The 19,807-nt window shown below is 37.9% G+C and overlaps 1 protein-coding gene across 1 annotated transcript in view; it reads right to left on the minus strand.

Annotated features, from left to right (window-relative positions):
• lpar1 (lysophosphatidic acid receptor 1) overlaps positions 1 to 18,955 on the minus strand; it is a 36,327-nt gene extending 17,372 nt beyond the window's left edge. Inside the window, exon 1 of the mRNA XM_034125978.1 lies at positions 18,607 to 18,955. The gene's annotated coding sequence lies outside the window, so the exon portion shown is untranslated. The remainder of the gene's footprint in view (positions 1 to 18,606) is intronic.
• Between the last annotated feature and the right edge of the window lie 852 nt (positions 18,956 to 19,807).

Consider the following 19,807-nt stretch of genomic DNA (forward strand, 5'->3'; position numbering starts at 1 on the left):
GTGTGTTTAACAGGCTATGAAAGGACCACCCTGGAATCCTTACAAGTGAGGTCATAACTCAAGTACCAGGGCTGCATCCGTATATTCATAACATACGTCTAATTAACACACACACACTCAATTGTAGTCTCTCTTATGCTGGTTACAATCATACACACTTCATTGTTTGTCTGCAATGAATAAAACACATACTTCTTAATGCTCTACTTAAGATATATCTACACCCCTAATACGTTTTTTAACATCCATTAAATCTAGGGTTGGACGAAATGGCCAAAAATTACAATATGGTTTTCATTTTAATGGATGTCGTAAATACTGTATATATTTTTTTACTAAGGTAATCACATAAGCATCATAAATGTACATACATTTACATTCACATAGTGACATCTGATTAAATTGATACTCTTAAAGTTAACAACTTTAAGAGTATTCTCTTCCTGGGACAGAACCCTAAAGAGACCAGAAAGTTAATTATGGTTTAAAACATTTGTTTAAATGTATTATGAAAACACACTACTTGTGAGCATGTGCACCAGACTTCTGCCTGTCAAGCCAAATGAATCCCAGTTATTCCTTTGCAAACTTGAAATGGATAAAATAATAAGTCTTTCCAAATGATATTGGACAGAATTGATCAAAACAACTCATCCATAATTTGACAGAAATCTTCTGAATGGGTGGATCTTTTGTCTAAACTTGACATTTTAAGTTTTGTAAAGTTGGACTGATCAAAATGGGATGGCTTCATGTCAACTCCTTTTGATTTTGAGAAGTGTTATGGATTAGCAAGTTCAGTTTTCAAATGTAAGATGCTGATAAGTGCAATGTCAGATACCATAAAAAGGCATTACCTGTGTTCTTGCCATTTCAAAGGAATCTGCAATGAATAGTTCTGACTATGACAAAGTTGGTTTTGTCTTCTTGTCTTCTTGTCTTCTCATAATTAAGATTTCTACCAATTGATAGCGACCTTCCTCTGGCATCATTAGTTAAATAATGAGCCCCATGGAAAGTCTACATTTATGTTTATCTTTGTCATCATGGGTCTAACCTGTACTGAGATTAACTGTCTGGGACCAGTCATAAGTTGAATAAACTCCAGACAGAAAATAAACCTAAGTCTGCTCCTAGTTTCTCAACGATCCATCATCCAGCCTTCTACTTGCTATTGTTAATATACTGTAGTCCCGAGAGGAATAAACCTTTTAGGGGAACCCCACTGAACTTCATGTTTGACATGTTATTCCTATGCAGAGTGAAAGTTTAGTCTGTATTAAAGAACATGTATTTGCGTTTCAGGCTATCATAATCATACTGAATTATGGTGATTTCCCTTTTTTTATGGAGAACAGAATTAATCTCCTGGCTTTGGAACTGAGAAAAAACATGATCATATGAAGCTCATTTGGGTGTTAAAGTTCAGACAAAGGTTCTGTGGTCTCTAGCACTGTAGAAATTACTCATTTTCATAAAAAGTCACGAAGCATCTAAGAGTTATCGCAGTCATGTATATATTATCATACTGAATAATTGTGATGATGATTTTTTATGACGTAAAACTATATTTGGTGCATAAAATAAATCAACCAAATTGCAAAGTTCAGCTGTGCAGCATTTATCACACCAGCCTTTCATGTGAATGAGTTATGAGGGAAGGAGGATACATCTGAGAGTGATAAAGTCTCTTTACTGAAGACTTGCCAACTGTCTGTAAACTCTGCTATAGAGTAAAACTGCCTACGTTTTTAGGGCCTGTACCTAACGTTAACAGCATCCAGTGCCCAGTTGCTATTGTAAATCCATGCATTTGTATTTTCTTATAAGCAGAAGACCATCCACCATATTGTGAATGATCCCACCTGCAAAGTTGCTAACAAAGACTGGCTACAATATAGTGAGTTTGTATCTTAAACTTTCTTCAAATGCAGAGTTTGAAAATGTTCAGGACGTGATAAAGTACCACCTGTTTGTTTAGATGTGGCAGGGCTGCAAGCTACTCTTGGTATAGCAAGCCTGATTTAGTTTTCCGATATGATTTATAACTCACTTTCTATTGGAATTAGGGTATATAAAACTAATTTTTAACGCAAGTCTGATCCACACGTTGAATAGTACTGTGTAGGACTGATCTAATGAGTGAAAAATAGGACAGGTGAGCTAATAAAAGTTATATTAACCCTTTAACCTGTTAAGCCCCAAGCATGTTTTTCAGGTTTCAGGCTTGAAAATGACATGCCCAGAACAAATGACTATATCTTCACTTCTAAAAAGGGTAACTTAATAATCTTTTTTCTCAAAGCAATGATACACTTGTGAGTTGGATGTAGAAAAGTCAGAATCAATATAGATGTTTTTATTTTTAAAGTAAATTCAGATTGAACATAGTAAAAAACTGTAAATTGTAGTTTCCGTCCAAAAAAAAACCATTACTTATAGTGAAAACCACCCTTGAATGATGGGATAGTAGACTAAAAGCTTTAGGAATCCAAACTAAAACATTTAATTAGTACCCTGTATCAAGATTGATGCAAAACAAGTGAAACTTGACCTTTTTAGAGAGGTTTAGAAAAAACAAAACCCACCTCTGGGGTCATTTGGGTATATTTGCCATATATCTGGAACCTGTTGAGGTCTCCATATTAAGTTGAATAATTAAAACGAAAGATAATATAATCAAATATAATCAAATATATTCTTGTATAACCCACAATGAAAATGCATTATATTTCATGTTGTTCTATAATCACAGTATTTACAAACACGAGGGGTTTGGTAAATTGAGTTTAAGGCCTATTTTACGGGGTGTTACTGTTTAAAGAGGGGAGACAGTTGTCTTCACTCACAGCAAGCTGTGCACAGGAGACCCCTGACTCAATGGAAAAGTACTGAAGCCCCAAAATGGGTTTAGGCCATACCATAGGAGAATATGTCTGGACATGTCCAGTCCTGCACACCAGAGGCCATGACCTTTCCCCACATATATGGGTTTTGAAGGTGTGTCTTTGGTTTTCTGTCCCTGTGTGGAGCATAAAAGCACTGGTTGAGAGGGAGAAAGTTCCAGAGCGGGGGTTTTCCTTGGTAAGTTCTCTGAAATTGACTTTGATTTTGAATGTATTGTTGAATGAAAGTTTTAATGTGTTTTTTATCACCGACAATTTATGAGGATATTCCTCTAAATTCTGTCAGAAGAATTTAAAAGATACAATTTAAATGTCACAACTGAAGTGGGCCAGTTGAGGTTAGAATTTAAATGTCACAACTGAAGTGGGCCAGTTGAAGTTAGAATTTAAATGTCACAACTGAAGTGGGCCAGTTGAAGTTAGAATTTAAATGTCACAACTGAAGTGGGCCAGTTGAGTTTAGAATTTAAATGTCTCAACTGAAGTGGGCCAGTTGAAGTTAGAATGTAAATGTCACAACTGAAGTGGGCCAGTTGAGTTTAGAATTTAAATGTCTCAACTGAAGTGGGCTAGTTGAAGTTAGAATTTAAATGTCACAACTGAAGTAGGCCAGTTGAGGTTAGAATGTAAATGTCACAACTGAGGTGGGCCAGTTGAAGTTAGAATGTAATGTCATAACTGAAGTGGGCCAGTTGAATTTAGAATGTAATGTCACAACTGAAGTGGGCCAGTTGAAGTTAGAATTTAATGTAAGAAATGTAAAACTGTGAATTGAGGTTTTTTATTAGAAAAGGACCACAGCATTTAGTGCGTCGTCTGAATTGAAACAGCAGTTAATTGAACCTGGTTCTTCAGGAGTTAGTAGAGGTGAGACCTTGCTGATCCAAGCCTGGCAGTCAACTTACATAGACTCAATAGCTTCTGTTCGGTCAATTAGTATAGGCCTGAGTAATTGCCGGAATAAATTAATAGACATCAAGACTCCAACAAACCCATTGATCGATTTTGGTGATTGACACCTCTTTTGAACCGTTAGAGCCAATAGAATCGAGAGGGAGTCCCTAAATCCATCTAAACATTACCAATGAGGATTGAGAGTGATGCGCACGCAGTTTGCCCAAACCGAAAGCTATGTTACACTCTATAGAAAACTACGTTTATTGCCATAAATATGATGATGGATTAACCTTCAGCAGCGTTTTTCTCGTTTTAATGCCATTGAACACAACTTTTGATCAGAACAACAGCTAAGGTAAGACGTTTTTAGCCATTTTGGCTCCGTAAAGCACATTACTTTGTTGTTGTTTCTTGTAGTTTGGCCGCGAGTTCTGATGATACTTATATGTCTGGAATCTGTGGAATCTCAGCTTGCTAATCGATATCTTTTTTGTGCAGATCCGATAAGTAATAAGGGTATTTTACCTTGAGTTCAGTGCTAAGTGCGTTAGCATTTTTTCGCTCAGGGCTAATTCAGAGCCTTTGTTATTACCCTTTTGTTTAGTTTAGCTAAAAACGGTTAATATTGTCTGATAGCTGAGTTTCTTCCCGTTAAGTGGGTATGACACATTCATAGTTTGTTAAATATTAAGAAGCCCTCAGACTCTGTTTCTTGCAAGATGTTGCGTTTTGCCCCCGCCCGCGGGACCGTGGGGTTTAACTGGTTAAAGCCCAACTATAGAAACACTTTTGTTGCAGTTGTATGTCTTAAGTGTAATTTGGCATGCTTTTATTTTGAAGGCGAGTTTATGCTGTTGACAGGAAGTTGTTGTTCCTATGGAAACAAGAAAAGCTTCACAGCGGGCGGAACTTGTCATAAAGTCCACGATAATAAAACCCTCCCATTTAGAGGGAAGATTATGATTGGTCAATTGTACTGTCATTTGACATTACTCTCTCGTTCAGTTACTATAGCGGGCCCTCTGTGAATTCATAGCTGGACCACCAATCAGCTCCTGTCTTCACAGAACCTCGCAGAGAAAAGGAGCTTCTTTCATTTAACCCTTCACATTCCAACAGAAACTGAATAGGCAGATTCGAAGGATTTATTTCTTTGGAAATGTTATTTTAAATACAATTAAATTAAGTTATTTTGGTAAAACTAATGAAAAATGTAACTAAAAGAATATTTAAAAAAGATATATTCAAAAATATATATATATATTTGTAATGTTTTTAAATATTATTTTGTAGAGGGCCTAGAGGGTCCTGACGGCTCGCCACTGGTGGAGCGGCACCTCATCACTTCATAAGGAGTTTAACCGTGACACTTTTCCCGAAATCCCGTTTGTGTCCCCCCACTTTACAAATAAGCCTATGTTTATTTATTATTTTTTAATGCAAGCCGTCATCGCCACGGAGGAGCACACAGCCTCTGTGAGCGAGCGAGACAGAGAGAGAGAGAGAGCGAGAGAGCAAGAGAGAGCACACCTTTATGTATTTAATATAGCCTAGTTGTAAAAAATTAAGTAAGAAATCATTCCAATGTGTACTATAGGACAGTAAAAAAAAAAAAACTGTTTAAAACGGGAGTGATTAGTAAAATATGCATAAATAAAAAGAAAGAATACTAACTAGGTAACATAAGATAAGAATAAACAAGTTTAAATGATTTGTTATTGGTTGTGATCATATTCTAAAGATGTTTGGATTATTGAAAAGTATACAGCTCCCTGTCATCTGAGTGATGAGAGCTGTATCAATCAATTCATGTTGTGCTCAAAGTGCACCAGATTGATCCATTTCACTTCAACATCTAAAAAAAAATCTTCCCGGGGGTGCATGCCCCCGGACCCCCCTGAAGGAGGTTAGGTCCATCCCCAAATAAAGCAGGTTAATATAATTAAATTGCATACATTTTCTTTTAGTAAACACTGAAAACGGGTCCCACAGACCCAAACAGCACACAAAGGTTAAAGGAGAGAATATAATAATGTTAAAATGTGCTAAATATATACAATGCAAAAAAAAAAAAAGAGGAGTAAAAGTAGCTCACGACTTGTTTTATTTTTTGAAAGTAGCTCTCATCCTAAAAAAGGTTGGAGACCCCTGCTTTAAGCTATCCTAAAAAAGTCAGTAAATGTTTTGTTCTTTTAAAGACCAGATTTACATACAGTCAAAAGGTCCTTTTGTTCAGCCTCACAAAGCTATTGGGTAGTACATGTGTTAATAGGTCCTGACCTCTGGCCATACACTCACACAACTTCCGAATCTTCAAACTTTTTTTGGATTATTACAATGTCTAGAACATGTACATATTCCGTTATTGTGGAATACCTTCATCAAATTTGATTTTGAGCATCTTATGTCTTTGTTGTAATATTACAACACTGGGTCAGTGTGGTAGTCAAAATAGCATGAGCACCTGTCATGGAGATTGCCCTTCTTATATGTTCACATATGGAAATAAAACACTTGTAGAAATATAATGTCTTTGATAATTCACTATAACTAAGTTCTAAATGTGTCCTCTGTTAAGATTTTGAATTAAGACCAGAATTGAATATATTAATACATTATTTCTGATAAAAGTATGTGAAATTATATCTGTAGCAATATTTTAAACTCTACTTGTATCTTATCAGTTAATTATTTACAAAAATACATTTAACTCTTCTCTGGTTCTGGCAGAAACAGTTCTTTCTGAGAAGTGTTGGGACACTTGGATGTATCCCTTTTAGTATGATAATTAGCCTGTTATCATTAGCCAGACAGCATTGTGTGACTTGTTGAACTGGTTTACCTGCATATGTGGGTGTAGGTATTCCTAGGGATGGGTATCGTTAAGGTTTTAACGGTACTACTACTTTTATTGATACCGCTTATCGATCCAGTCGTTTAACGGTACTCTTATCGGTTCTTTTGGAGAAAAAAATAAACAAATTGTGAACAAAATTAACATTGCTTTTTATTTAAATTAAATAAATAATATTTCACATCAAAAGAAACAACAATGTTTTAACAAATCGTATTAAAGGTCATTAAAGGCCATTTCTGCTGCCAGCAGCAGCCGTTTAGGACCTAGGTAACCTAGTTGACAATTTGTATGACATGTAGACGTCATTACACATCATTATCAATTGAATGTTGCACTTCTGCCTCGAAATAAACATAGTGCTGATGGTTAATAATGTTGCCAGTCAACTATGTTATTTGCGTCAAATGTTTGACTTTCATTGTCAACTATGTTGCACCTAATTTTTTCAAATTTCAAATATCTAAAATAGTGCTTCTGATATCCTTTAAAGTAATGTTGTAAAATTAAAACAGTGGGCCTTACAGGGTTAATACAGCTTTCTCTTTTTTTATGCTCGGCTCTGACCTCTCAGATTTTAAAGTTGGGGTCAGTAAAGGTTCTCCCAACTTTCCGAATCGGAATTCCGACTTCAGTGGCTGAAATTTCCAACGAACCATTATGTCTTTTCCACACTTCTTCTTTTATCTCTTCTTCTCCCCTTTTCTTTCAGTTTTCCTTGAACCCCTAACTTATCTTCCCTCCCTTCAATTTATCTTCTTTTCCTCAGCTTTCCTCTCCCGTCTCCTCCTCTCCACCTCACCCCTCCTCCTCCCCAACCTTCCCCCTCTCCTCTCTGCCAACCCTCCTCACAATGTGCCCATTGTTTCTGTACTCCCGCCCCTGAAAGCAGAGTAACAGGACTTCTGCAACCCAGAATACACACAGAACCCCTCGCACACACACGGGCTTTCATTCTGTAACTTTCTCTTCAACATCATGGCCGAGTGCACACTAACCACACACCCTGACACTCGCACATAGTCTCAAACAGTTGCTGCGGAGTGGCAGAGCTCAGTACAAGGCCCAGATTGAGAGTTGGTGTTGAGTCATGTGTGACTGCAGCCGTGACGGGCTGATTCACAGCTCGTCAGTGGATGATACCCCTTCAACCACTTAAGCACTTCCATCTCAGCACACCAAACCCAAAACTGACACATGCTCAGTCATTTAATGCGATGACTCACATTCTACGTATTGCAATACTATAATCTTATAAAATAGGCCACATTTGACATGTATTTGACCCTGTGTACAATTCCTTTGAAATGCTTGGGCATTCCAATCTTAAAGGTCTCCTATTATACTCTTTTTCATCAATATATTATAGGTCTCAGATATATACAAAACATGTCTCTGAAGTGTTTGGCTGAAATACCAAACAGATCATGCATTGTAAGCATGCCATAAACCCCTCTGTTTCTGCCCTGTTTCAAAAGTGCTGATTCTCTGTATGTTACTTTAGATGAAAATAAGGAGCCACTCCCAACGCCCCTCTGAGAGATATTTGGTTAAAAATAACACAATGGTGCTCTAGGAGGAGATTCAGGTGATCAGGTGGGCGGGTGTTACCTTGATTGGTTATTGGCTAATGGTTACACAAGCCAAAAAATCGTTATGACATCATAAAGTGGCCAAAATCTGATCAGCTCATTTTCAGACAGGTTTTTAAATAAATGAATAAGGACAGAAAGTGAGCGAATCTTTTTTCGGGACGCATGTTTATGTATAAAAGACATGAAAAAGTGGATTTTGCATAATAGGGGACCTTTAATACAAAGCTAAACACTGTGGCTGTGAAGTAGTGTGGTCTTCTACCAATCGGAAAGTCGGGAGTTCGATCCCAGTCAACATCTCCATGATTCCTTGGGCAACCTCAAGTTGCTCCCAATGACATGGTCAACGGTGTGTGAATGTTATTTCCCCCGAGCAAATGGCACCTTGGAGGGCAGCCTCTGAATGAATGGTTGTGAATGGGTGAGTGCTAAATTCTATAATGTAAAGTGCTTTGACAGCCAAATGGCTTGCTGCACCCGCACTGCGAGGGGGACCCAAGTTCCCATCAGCAAAAACACGTCGGTTTGCTATCCTGGCTCCAAAATTGTGGAATGAGCATTGACATCAGGACAGCAGAAAGCTTACACATCTTCCGGCGCAGACTGAAAACTCATCTCTTTCGACTCCACTTCGAGCAATAAGATGACTAACAAAGCACTTATATACTAACAAAGGACTGGCTTATCTAAAGCCAGTTGAGTAGCACATGTTTTGGCTCTATGAAACCTGATGTACTTATATGATTCTGTTTTCTTCAAGTTTGTATCTTCTTGGTCGAATGCACTTATTGTAAGTCGCTTTGTATAAAAGCGTCAGCTAAATGCAATGTAATGTAATGTAATGTCATGTCATAAAAAAGATGAAAAGTGCTATTTTAATGCAGGTCATTTAACTGTGAATGTATAAGACCAACAAGATGCATAGTTAAGCAATCACTCAAACCTCTTGCCAAGCTAGTACAGGATGTATTTGAGTTGTGACCTGATGCATCCCCAACAAGGAAGCAAAAGATAGATAAGTCATCAAATCTGCAACTTCGTTCTTCCCTTTTCTTATAGTTGCTTCTCAAATTGCGTAAGCTGGCTTTGAAAAGTCCAGAAAGATATATTACGAGTGCATCAAACATTATTTTTAGTTTGACTGGAACACACAAAATTGATTGTTCCTATTTATTTATTTCTATTTCTATTTAAGTCCCTGCAGACTAGGAAGGGAGAGTGTATTTCTGAGTCCTGGAATAAAACTGAAAATGCATTCGGCATTTGGTGCTTTTGCAAAAAGAGCATTAAGCATGTTGAGTTGCATTTTAATGCCAGGTGTCAACTGAGGTCAACTGTCCACTTGTGATCGGACCAACAAAGACTTGTGTTGTAAGAAAAAGCGCAATAACATATTGGAACATGATAGCTAGTATTGAAAAAGTGGTACACTTTGAATTATATTCACTAGACCACACAACAGCTGATTTAAGAAGCAGTATTTTATCACAACACCAACAGAAGCCCCTTCTGAAGCATTTACTCTGCGATGTACTCTGACAAAATTATGTTTTATTCCGCAGGGACTAGGAGTAAACATGCTAAATTGCACACAGCTCCGTAGAGACAGGCTGAGTGGCTTTCACAGTGGCTTCTGGTTTGTCCAGAGCCACCCTTAGTAATGTTTTATTTCTAAATAACAGCCCGACTCATAAATAACATTTAAAAGGCTTTTCTAATTTGGGTATAAATTCTCCCAGGGATCATCAGCTTGGGAAAGACTGGTGACAACTTATATCCAACTCATGGGTTTTTATCTGCGCAGCATATAACACACCCATTCATTTTGTAAACAGCCATTTAATAAGCTTCTTTACTTTAAGGTCTTTCGGCTATGATCTGTTCCATATGTTCCTAAAGCAGGTTAATGGCAGTACTGGGGAAAACATATAGGTATGAGAATAATCCTTGGGAAGTCCTGAGAAATGCAGTTACAGTAAGAGCAACATAAGCTGTATGACCCAAACACATGCTGTGTGCTCCACTTTGACACACTTTAGTTCTACTTGGTTCCAAAACAAGGAAATACTTAACATCACTCCAAAGGCATTCAAGTTAAAGATAAACACATCTCTTCCTGCGTCAGAGATGTGTTGGTTTCGTTAGGATAAAGAAAGTTGAGCAAATATTTAACAATGACTGCTTCCAGATAAACAGCCTCTGCCATATGTGTTGGGTTTCTCTGCAGTTTATCGTTGGGTGTGTTCAGTGATCCTCTAATGAAATCACACTATTGGAGACAGATTCCTCAGATGACATCACTTTAGTTCAGATGCAATATGGCATTGCGTCACTGCGGTCTTCAGAGATTTCAGGGTTTGACTCAAAAGCATTTTTAAAATGCATCCATTAATTGCTCTGGAGTGACGCTTGTAAGAATCATTAATGCTTTCAATGGGGTTAGGGTTGGGGTTATGAATGCCTTGAGGGTAAATGTGAAAGGTTTGTATAAAGTATGCGACAAACAACTTCCATGCAAAGGAATACAAAAATGAAACAATAAGACGATTGTGAAATACAGTGCATTCTGTAAGTATGTTAGGACATTAGATCTAAAACTAGAAGGGCACTTTGAGAGCGTAGATGTCCATCAAGGCCAAATGCCTCTTTCATTGTTAATGAAATAGTATTTGTGTATAAGCCACGTCATTTGAATTTGTCCTTATTTTTTATATTCTCTGCCTTGGCTCATGATACATCCTTCAACCAAGTTTCATGCTAATTGGTCCCGTAGATTTTTACAAATTCTGCTGACAGACAGACACAACAAATCAACATTATCTACCTGGCAAATTATATTAAGGTTTCCTTTTATTTTTTTTAAGATGACAAGGTAAATCTGCTAACGGTAGGCTTTAAGGTTACTTGAGGTCTTTCATAGATATTTTCTACATGCCCAACGCTGCAGGATAGGATTTTAAAAAGCATAAACAAGACAACTAATGAGTTTCTATGAACAAGTAGTGGAATGTTCTTGAACCACCAAAGGAGTCACTTGACCTAAGTGTAACTGTACATGGAGACCAGAGTGAAGGCTTTTCTTTATTTTGCACTTTTAAATAGTAGCTACAAAGTGTTTCACAAAAGCAAAGAAGGAAACAAATGGGAATAAAAAGGTATTTGGTAGAGGAGTTGGATGAGTTGACAATATATATACACACACAATAAACCCTCATGACAAAGCAAACAAATGTGGCAGTCAATAAAGCTTTAAGTCTTCTTGGGTAAGTCTATAGAAGCATTGGAGCAGTTTGGCAAATCCTTTTATGCTCAGTCAGACTGAACTGCCATCTTCATTCTCCATTCAGTAACATTCAGAGACTTTCAGGACACTGCTGTGTTTTACTTGGCTGCATGCCTTCAGGTTGTTCTAGTTCTGAAAGATGAACATTGTCACGGTCTGAAGTCTGTGAAGCTTACGTCTGAGGCTCCATTTTGCCTCACAAGAGGTACACAATTGTATTGAATACTTTTGTAAATGAGAAATGTAGAGATTTTAATAAGAGAGAATAATGCAGACCTAATAATGTTAATGTTTGGTGTTCTTTTTATGGATCTGACAGCATATGGCTACTTAACTAATATTTATTCACATGTAGCTTTCCAATTGTAGGAACAATTCACATGTTCTGTTTCACTGATACTACTCTTTTGCATTCTGCTTTTTGGCATGCGCAAAACAATGTCGTTATCTCATCAGATAAACTACAGAAGTGCTCACTTCACTGAAACCTGTTATTTCAACCCAGTCTCACGCCATTTCGTGTTAGTCACGAAATTAATTTAATCTATTGATTCGTGTTCACCAACACGATTTTTGCATTTTTTTCGTGTCACACAGAACGATTTTAAAAGCAATGTATTTCTATTGGTAGTATGTTTCGTGCCTGCAACTCGTCTTTTTGTCCGGTCGGGTCTTGGAATACCAGAAGCTGTGTGGTTCATAAACACATTTTCTTACTCAATATCTTACCCTAAGCCTAACCCTATCCCTTTTATTTTAAATTATATAATGTCTGAGTTTTTTTGCCGTCCGCGAGGAAAAGAAATGGGGCTCAGAGCCTCAGAATACTGAAATCTGTATTTGTTGTCATCTCTTTTTCCTTCTAATTTGTTATTATTTGGTGCAGGCACGAAACATACTACCAATAAAATACATTGCTTCTAAAATCGTTCTGTGTCAGAATACTGAAATAATTTAAAATCTGTTTTTCCTTCTAATTTGTTATTATTTACATTGCTTTTAAAATCGTTCTGTGTGACACGAAAAAAATGCGAAAATCGTGTTGGTGAACACGAATCAATAGATTAATTTCGTGACTATAACACGAAATGCCGTGAGACTGTGTTGGTTATTTTAAGTAGATACTGTACAAATATGTTAACTTGATATGAAACACACACAAATACAGGTACACAATCAGCAATGTAATCCAACAATTGTTTCACTTTGCATTGAAACCACCAACACAACAAAATATGTGTCACTGTGGTCACACTATTGTACCAACTTCAGTGCAAAAAATATTCCACATGAGTCAACAAGTCTAACTGAACCTTGGACAGTATATGCTGTCATGTTACCATATAGCTAGCTTTCCAACTAGCTGCCAGGTGGCTTTCTGGCTTTTACAAAAACACATTCTCTAAGGATTTACAATGAGGTACATTATTTTTGATGGTAGTTTTCAATACCAGCTGTAGCATGTGATAGGGGAGGTAAAAGGTAGCATGTGACAGCCGAAGGTGTCTAGCTTGCTAATTAGCTGCTAGCTGGTTTTCTGGCTTGTAGAACAACTTTTTTGGACATTCTCTTAGGATTACCCATGAAAAGACATTATTTCTGATGGGAGTTTTCAACACCAGTTTGCATGTGACAGGGTAGATAAAAGGCTAGGGAACCACTTGAACACATGATCAAAAAATAACATTATGCCAGCAAACATGTTATCTTATAATGGTTTCTGTCTAACCCTTCGACAATGACAACTATTCTAAACTGCCTTCTTTTTGTGTCACTCACATACAATGGCAGCAGTGTCAGTAAACTGACAAGGACAGCTTCCTGTGAAAACCACAGCTGTATTTTTACATTAGCTAAGATAAGATGACAATGGCCCTGCTAACACATATTCCAATAACCACAAGCAGCAAGTGTCTGACAACAATAACAGTCCCCAGTACTTTATCATGATATACCATGGTTAGCACTCATACAACATGACAACTTGTTTCGAACTGTCTTCAAACAAGTGATGATTGTTAACACAGCTTATCTTTTGCCTGCCAAGTGGCCATAATATATGCTTGTTAGCACACTCCAATGTGCACTTGTCGAGCAATAACAGACTGGCTACAATGACCACTTTAGGTTTACACTAACTTATTTTTCTGATTCTCTTTTATCACTATCTTCACTCGGAAAAAGCCCATTTAAATAGTCTGGTTGCCTAAGCACTACACACAAATAGAAGGGAACTAGTAGAGCACATACTTTCATCAAAACTATTTCCATAAGTAAAAAGAACAAATGCATTCGCTCCAAATTGAATGTTACTCCCTTCCACCAAGTCACATGCCAACAAGCAAACCAAGAAACCAAACCAAAATGATGCCATCTCGGTATCTCTTTTAAACCGTTGTCCAACTTAAAGAGGACAAGTTATGACGTCTAAACCGAATTATTAAAATAAATATGAGGACAGCCTCACATTAAGTACCTTTGAACATGCAGAGGTGTTTCTTCACAAAACATATTGTGGCCGACCCCTCCCACCCTGGACACAAACTGTTCACCCCGCTCCCCTCTGGCAGGAGGCTGCACTCCATCAGGACCAAAACCTCTCGCCACCTGAATAGTTTCTTCCCTTCCGCTACCGGCCTCTTAAACAAGGCCCGGCCCCCCCACTGACACTTTACCTCAGCCACAACGTAGACTCTATATGCATTACATTAATGCACACAATGTTCAAATACTGCTTACTGCACATATTTCTTATTTCATATTTTATATTCTATAATTCACTGCATTCTATTTCGCTGTAAATTACTGCTTTATTTTATTGCTATCTAACTATATTTTATTACAGTGTCTTTAAAGATTTTTTGTTTTATATTAGATTTTTTGTTTTATATGGAGAGTTTTATATTTTATGTATGCACCATGACATCAAGTCAAATTTCTCGTACGTGTGAACCTACCTGGCAATAAACCCGTTTCTGATTCTGATATTGGTTTTTACCACAAAATAAAGCATCAAATGGGCACCTTTTTAGGTATGTTTTTAGATGTCAGTACAAACCAAAAGTGTGATCAGGCCCAAAGCAGCGTGGACAAATGTATAGTGGTTCATCACGCTTATAACGTGTGATCTCCAACTTGAGCATGATCAGCAGTTAAAGAAGAAGTAGTGGTCTGTCCACAGGTTTTACACAGAAAGGACACAGAAATTATTTGCATCTTAATGGAAGTTAAGAACGCAATGCTTGTTCTGAAAAGCTCCACAATGACAGGTATAAATGTTAAACAGCTCTTCAAATCGTGTTACTATTTGTTGTATATTTAATTTATTGAAGCTGTTTGGAACTCTTGCTTGAATAATTTCCCTGCTCACAAGTCCTTTTTCATTTCTGCCACAATGGCTTACAAAATGCAACTCTGTTACCTGCATGAATGTGGAAACAATCTGGATGTTGGGAGTAAGAATGGGTGGAATGCAGGACCTTAGACGAGGGGGAGGAGGATTGTGCCTTCAGTAATCACAACACAGATGTTTCAAGGACACTTTCTTTTGACGGATGTCAGAGCTCATGCAGGGAAACATAAAACAGTCATCTTCAGGGGAGAGCATAAGTCTTTGCGGTGGGGGTTTTGTTTAGTTTGAGCAAGAGGGTCAGAAGTCAGAAGAATCAGCTTATCCCTTCGCAGTTTTTGCAGCATCTCACAAGTTGTAGAATAACTTTGGGGAGAGTGTGTTTTTGCAATCCTGTCAAATCTATCAACCTGCCAAATCTATCAACCAGAGCTTTAATGACTAATAGTGTGTGCTGCTACCATGGTTACTGAGGAAACTAGTCTGCTCTTGAGAATTATCCTGTCCCCATATTTGAGTGCTGGCGTGTCAGATCCACGGTGACAGTTTATAAACTGAAAAGTCTGCAAGATCCCTCAAAAAGGATGGCGGATACATTAAACGTTTTTTGGATTTTAAGAATGTAGACTCATGCTATATTTGAAGTAAGCCTGGGCAATAAAGCAATAGTGATACTTTTATCAATAGACACGTCATCAACAGCAATTATGACAATTGTTTAATATCTTTTACTTTGGCCTTTAATTTACGTTCTGTTTGTTTGTGACACTAACTGGGGGTTGTACCGTTTCTTTCTTCGATTATAAGTGGATTGGAGAAAAGGACCAGCACCTTCAATTCGCTCTCCATGTGGCAAGGAGATCATCCCACTGGAAGGACAGCAATCTAATAAACACACATTTAAACCTTTATATTATTATAAAGGATACTATTGGGATACCAGTATGTTATGCGTTGTACTTTTTGGCTAACAAAGGAGCTCATTTGACATCGGAATCAAATCCCATACATGTGTAATTATGTATTCAATCAAAATTATTTTCGTTTTTAAAATGTGCAGATACACATTTGCTACAGTGATTTCAACAAATGAGTTAGAATGACTAAACTATAGACTGAGATCTGTACGCAACAAATCTGGCCTTGGTTCAATAAACCATAGGTCAGGACACCAAGTGGGCTGCAGCCCTATTTCTGAGGAATTTCGGAGGAAGTAATAATAATTCTTCATGTCCACTCTAAAGTGGAAAGGTTAAATGTCTTATTTTCAGCCCAACGCTTAACATTGTGAAGATCCTATGCTCTAGTTGCCAAGTCAATATGCAGGAAATTCCACAGAGGGTCATAGGATGAAATAGGGTGAAGTTTATCCATATTTCAACCAGGAAAGTGTAGCAAAGTATCATCAGTCTGTTTTTTATTCTGAGAATGTGGATTCTATAATTAAAACAGCTTGAAGGAGACCAACCTAATCCATCTACAGAAGTGTAAATGCTTCTCACACGCCACTATACCATCAAAGACCCCCTGAGGCTTGTGGCAGTGGGTGGGAGGTAAACAGTGTTCTCGCCAACTCCATTGAATACACAAATAATGACACTCACAGACACACACAAACAAGTACCATTTGAGCCTGTCAGTATTAATTAGGTCAAATCAAAAGGGCAAACACGCAGGGAGCAAATGGCTTTTTACTTTCTTTTACACTAGACCTTCACAATCCGTTTATATAAAACTGATGAATTAGCAATTCTGTGTTTTGGGTGCATGTGGAAATGTAGATGAAAAGGAAAAGCCATTAAAGATAATGACCATTCAGAGTAAATTTCATGGTAATCCTGCCATTTGTTTTTGGTAAACATAGACTTAAAGGCTTAAAACCCGCAGTAAATTAAAGGACATGTAAGGCCAATATTGCCAGAAATACTTTTTTATTTTATTCTTGTGTCTTTGACACTTCTAACACAAAAAGCCATGGTGTAGAAAGATTAAAGGGAACTCTAACCAACCTTTACTTGTGAACCATCTGTGTGCCCCATTTGATATCTTCAGGGAAGCATTTAAGCACTCAGTAAGTTCTTATCTCTCCTGTAACAATTTGAGTTTGGGTACAATGGACATTATGGCTTGAGGGATGAGATAAAGGAAACCCAAGGGGGCACAACATTCAACACAATCTTAGCCTGGATCTAGAGCGAAGGTTCAAGAAGTGTCAAAAGTATCAAATACAACCTCTGAAGGGGACAAATACAAACTAATGTCAGAGCAATCAAGCCACTAATTTTGTTATAACAGAACATTTCTGAAACAACCTGTTTAATGTGACATGTCAAGTTTCTCCAGAGAGATTATAAATTCTTCTCTGGGGACAGAAAAGCAAAGTTTTACAGCAACCTGGCCAGCAGTCAGTTAAGATGTTCTACTTTGGGTCAAAATGTTGGACAGCGTAAGTGTTAAAAAATGTGTCCTTCAGTTAAAGTCATTATTGGGACTCTTTCTTATCAAAGATTTACAGCCTTAATTCATTTACACCACACACTTGGGAGCAATGCATGTGGCTATGTTCTGTAAATGCTAAGCTTTAGTCATAATGCTTTTCACAATCACCTCTCAGGTGAATGAAAAAAACTGTCCTCTCAGCATTGGGGTTTCGTATACTTATCCAACGAAAACAGGCAGCACCTGGCCAGAACTAGAGCAATATGCAGCAATGATCAATAATGTGATACGTTGGAATATTCTGCTTTTGCTTTAGTATTCTCTGTATGTCTTTCCATTTCTGTACAGCAAGACAAGACAGCCAAATAAACTCTTTATATCCATCCTTGTTACAGGTAAGATAGGATAGGGTGACATTTGCCTGAAAATCATGCATCTACAATTTCTGATCTTGCTTTGGTGGCAGGGCCAAACCACATAATCGGTTCTGCAAGTGTCTCATAGCTTCAGCAACGAGTGAAGCTGGTTCATTAAATTGTTGTTGTATTTCAAGGCCTGAGTCCAGGACACAGCACGGTGCATTGACTCCTGCCGGTAGTAGACACCACCAAGGCGTATACTTTGGGAAGATGCCAACACCACAAGAAATGTTTAAGGACCATCAATGTGCTGCTGGCCTCCATATCACACATTTTAGTGCTGACACTGACAACATAAGTATTTGCTGCTGAATGGACAACTGCTACATGAATAACTTTTTTTTATATAAAAAAAAGGGGGTTTACATTTGGGACAGAAGAAAAGAAGAAAAATTCCAAACACATTCTCTGACTGCAAGATCAGCGTGGAAAATCAAGACAGATGTCAAACTTTTTTACTCCCAGACTCAACGCCCGCTTCTTTTTTCCCTCTCACTCCCTTCCACAAATGTTGTTCTTATCCCAGAGTTGGATAAAGACTCCAGCTCTGGCGCAACAAGTTATATCATTCCGGCAGCGAACCCCGTTCTCGACCCCTATGTGCGCGCAACCGAGCGAAGTAAGGGTGCGCACAGCAGTTTTTACGCATCTGTTAATGCCATCAAACCTTTATCTCAACCGAATGATTTCTAGCAACGTCTACGTGGCAGGTAGCCTACACTTTGATTATCTAAAAATGCCCCATCCGTGAGTGCATTAAAAACGCGCTTAAATCAGCCAAAGAAAAAAAAAACGTTATTTTCCCATATGGAGCAAATGTATTAGGGTTCATTCATTATACAATACATGAGATTGAATACTTACTGTGTTTTCCTTTCCAATGAGAGCAGTAAGTTGGTATCTGAGTTTACTCCCTGAGCAGATCCTGGAAGTTTTATTCGGGGTGCCTTCAAATTCTTCAAACAGACAACTCCTAAAGACTGGGCAACTCGTGTCAAAGTCGCAGCGGTGTAATGATAAAAGACTCCAAATCCAAAATAAAGCCAGGTAACCCTTTCATGTTATGTCCGTGCAGCAAAGCAATAACTCCTTTGATGGTTTTTTCCCCCCGCAGGTGTGTGCCTGTTTAAAAATAAAAGTAGTTTTATTGATTTGTTTGCAGATGAAGTCGCCTTGATGCTCTCAGCTGCGTCTCCGTGCCTCTCTGCGCTGGCGCGGCGTCTCCGCCAAGCTCTCTCTTTCTCTGACGGAGCGACTGCCACACACACTCTGCAGGAGAGGACCTTTGCCTGAACATGACGTCACAAACACACATGCTTGCACACACTGCAAACAATTGATTTAAATCAGAATCTGCATTGACATTGTTCTTGTAGGGACAGAAAATGTATTAGCATTTCACTGCAAATCGATAAAACTCCAGGCTTTTCCTGAAATGTGTAAATTATTTGTGCATCTTCACACAGAAGACAGGTAAGCCTTAATGTCAAAAGCAGCATTTATTAATCAATTCACATTTGGCCGCACTAATCTTGTTAGAAAGGTATATTTTAAATGCCCTTTTATCCAATACATTTCTCGTAGTGTTTGCAGTTTTAGAGTTCTTCTTTTTCCCCTCAGTGCCTAATTGGAAACACGTTTTTTTCAGTAACTTGTTAAGAGAGAGACAGGAAGGGGGAGAGGGGTGAAGGGAAGCAGAGAGAAAAAGAGAGTGTGAGACTGACACTGTGGGACTCAAAGACATATTGTATTCCTTACCAATTAACCCTCCACATAATATACTGGAAATATTTCCTCCTGTCTGCCGGTGCTGGTATCCAAGTAAAGTTTGAACCTATGAAGTTCTCAGGTTATGGGAAAGTATTTGGTGAGGACAGTTCTGTCTGCCAACTCTACACCATCTGTGAACACTTACTGAGGTGTTTGTAGTTAACCAACCGCCGCGACTGTGGAATAAAATGAAGTGTTAAAGTTACGATACATGGAGGAATAAAACATTTTCTCATTTGTCCTGGAATTGCAGGTCTATATGTCAATGACAATTAATGTAATTTAGGACCAATTT

The sequence above is a fragment of the Trematomus bernacchii genome, unplaced genomic scaffold (genome assembly GCF_902827165.1).
Source record: "Trematomus bernacchii unplaced genomic scaffold, fTreBer1.1, whole genome shotgun sequence".
Taxonomy (NCBI): Eukaryota; Metazoa; Chordata; class Actinopteri; order Perciformes; family Nototheniidae; genus Trematomus; species Trematomus bernacchii.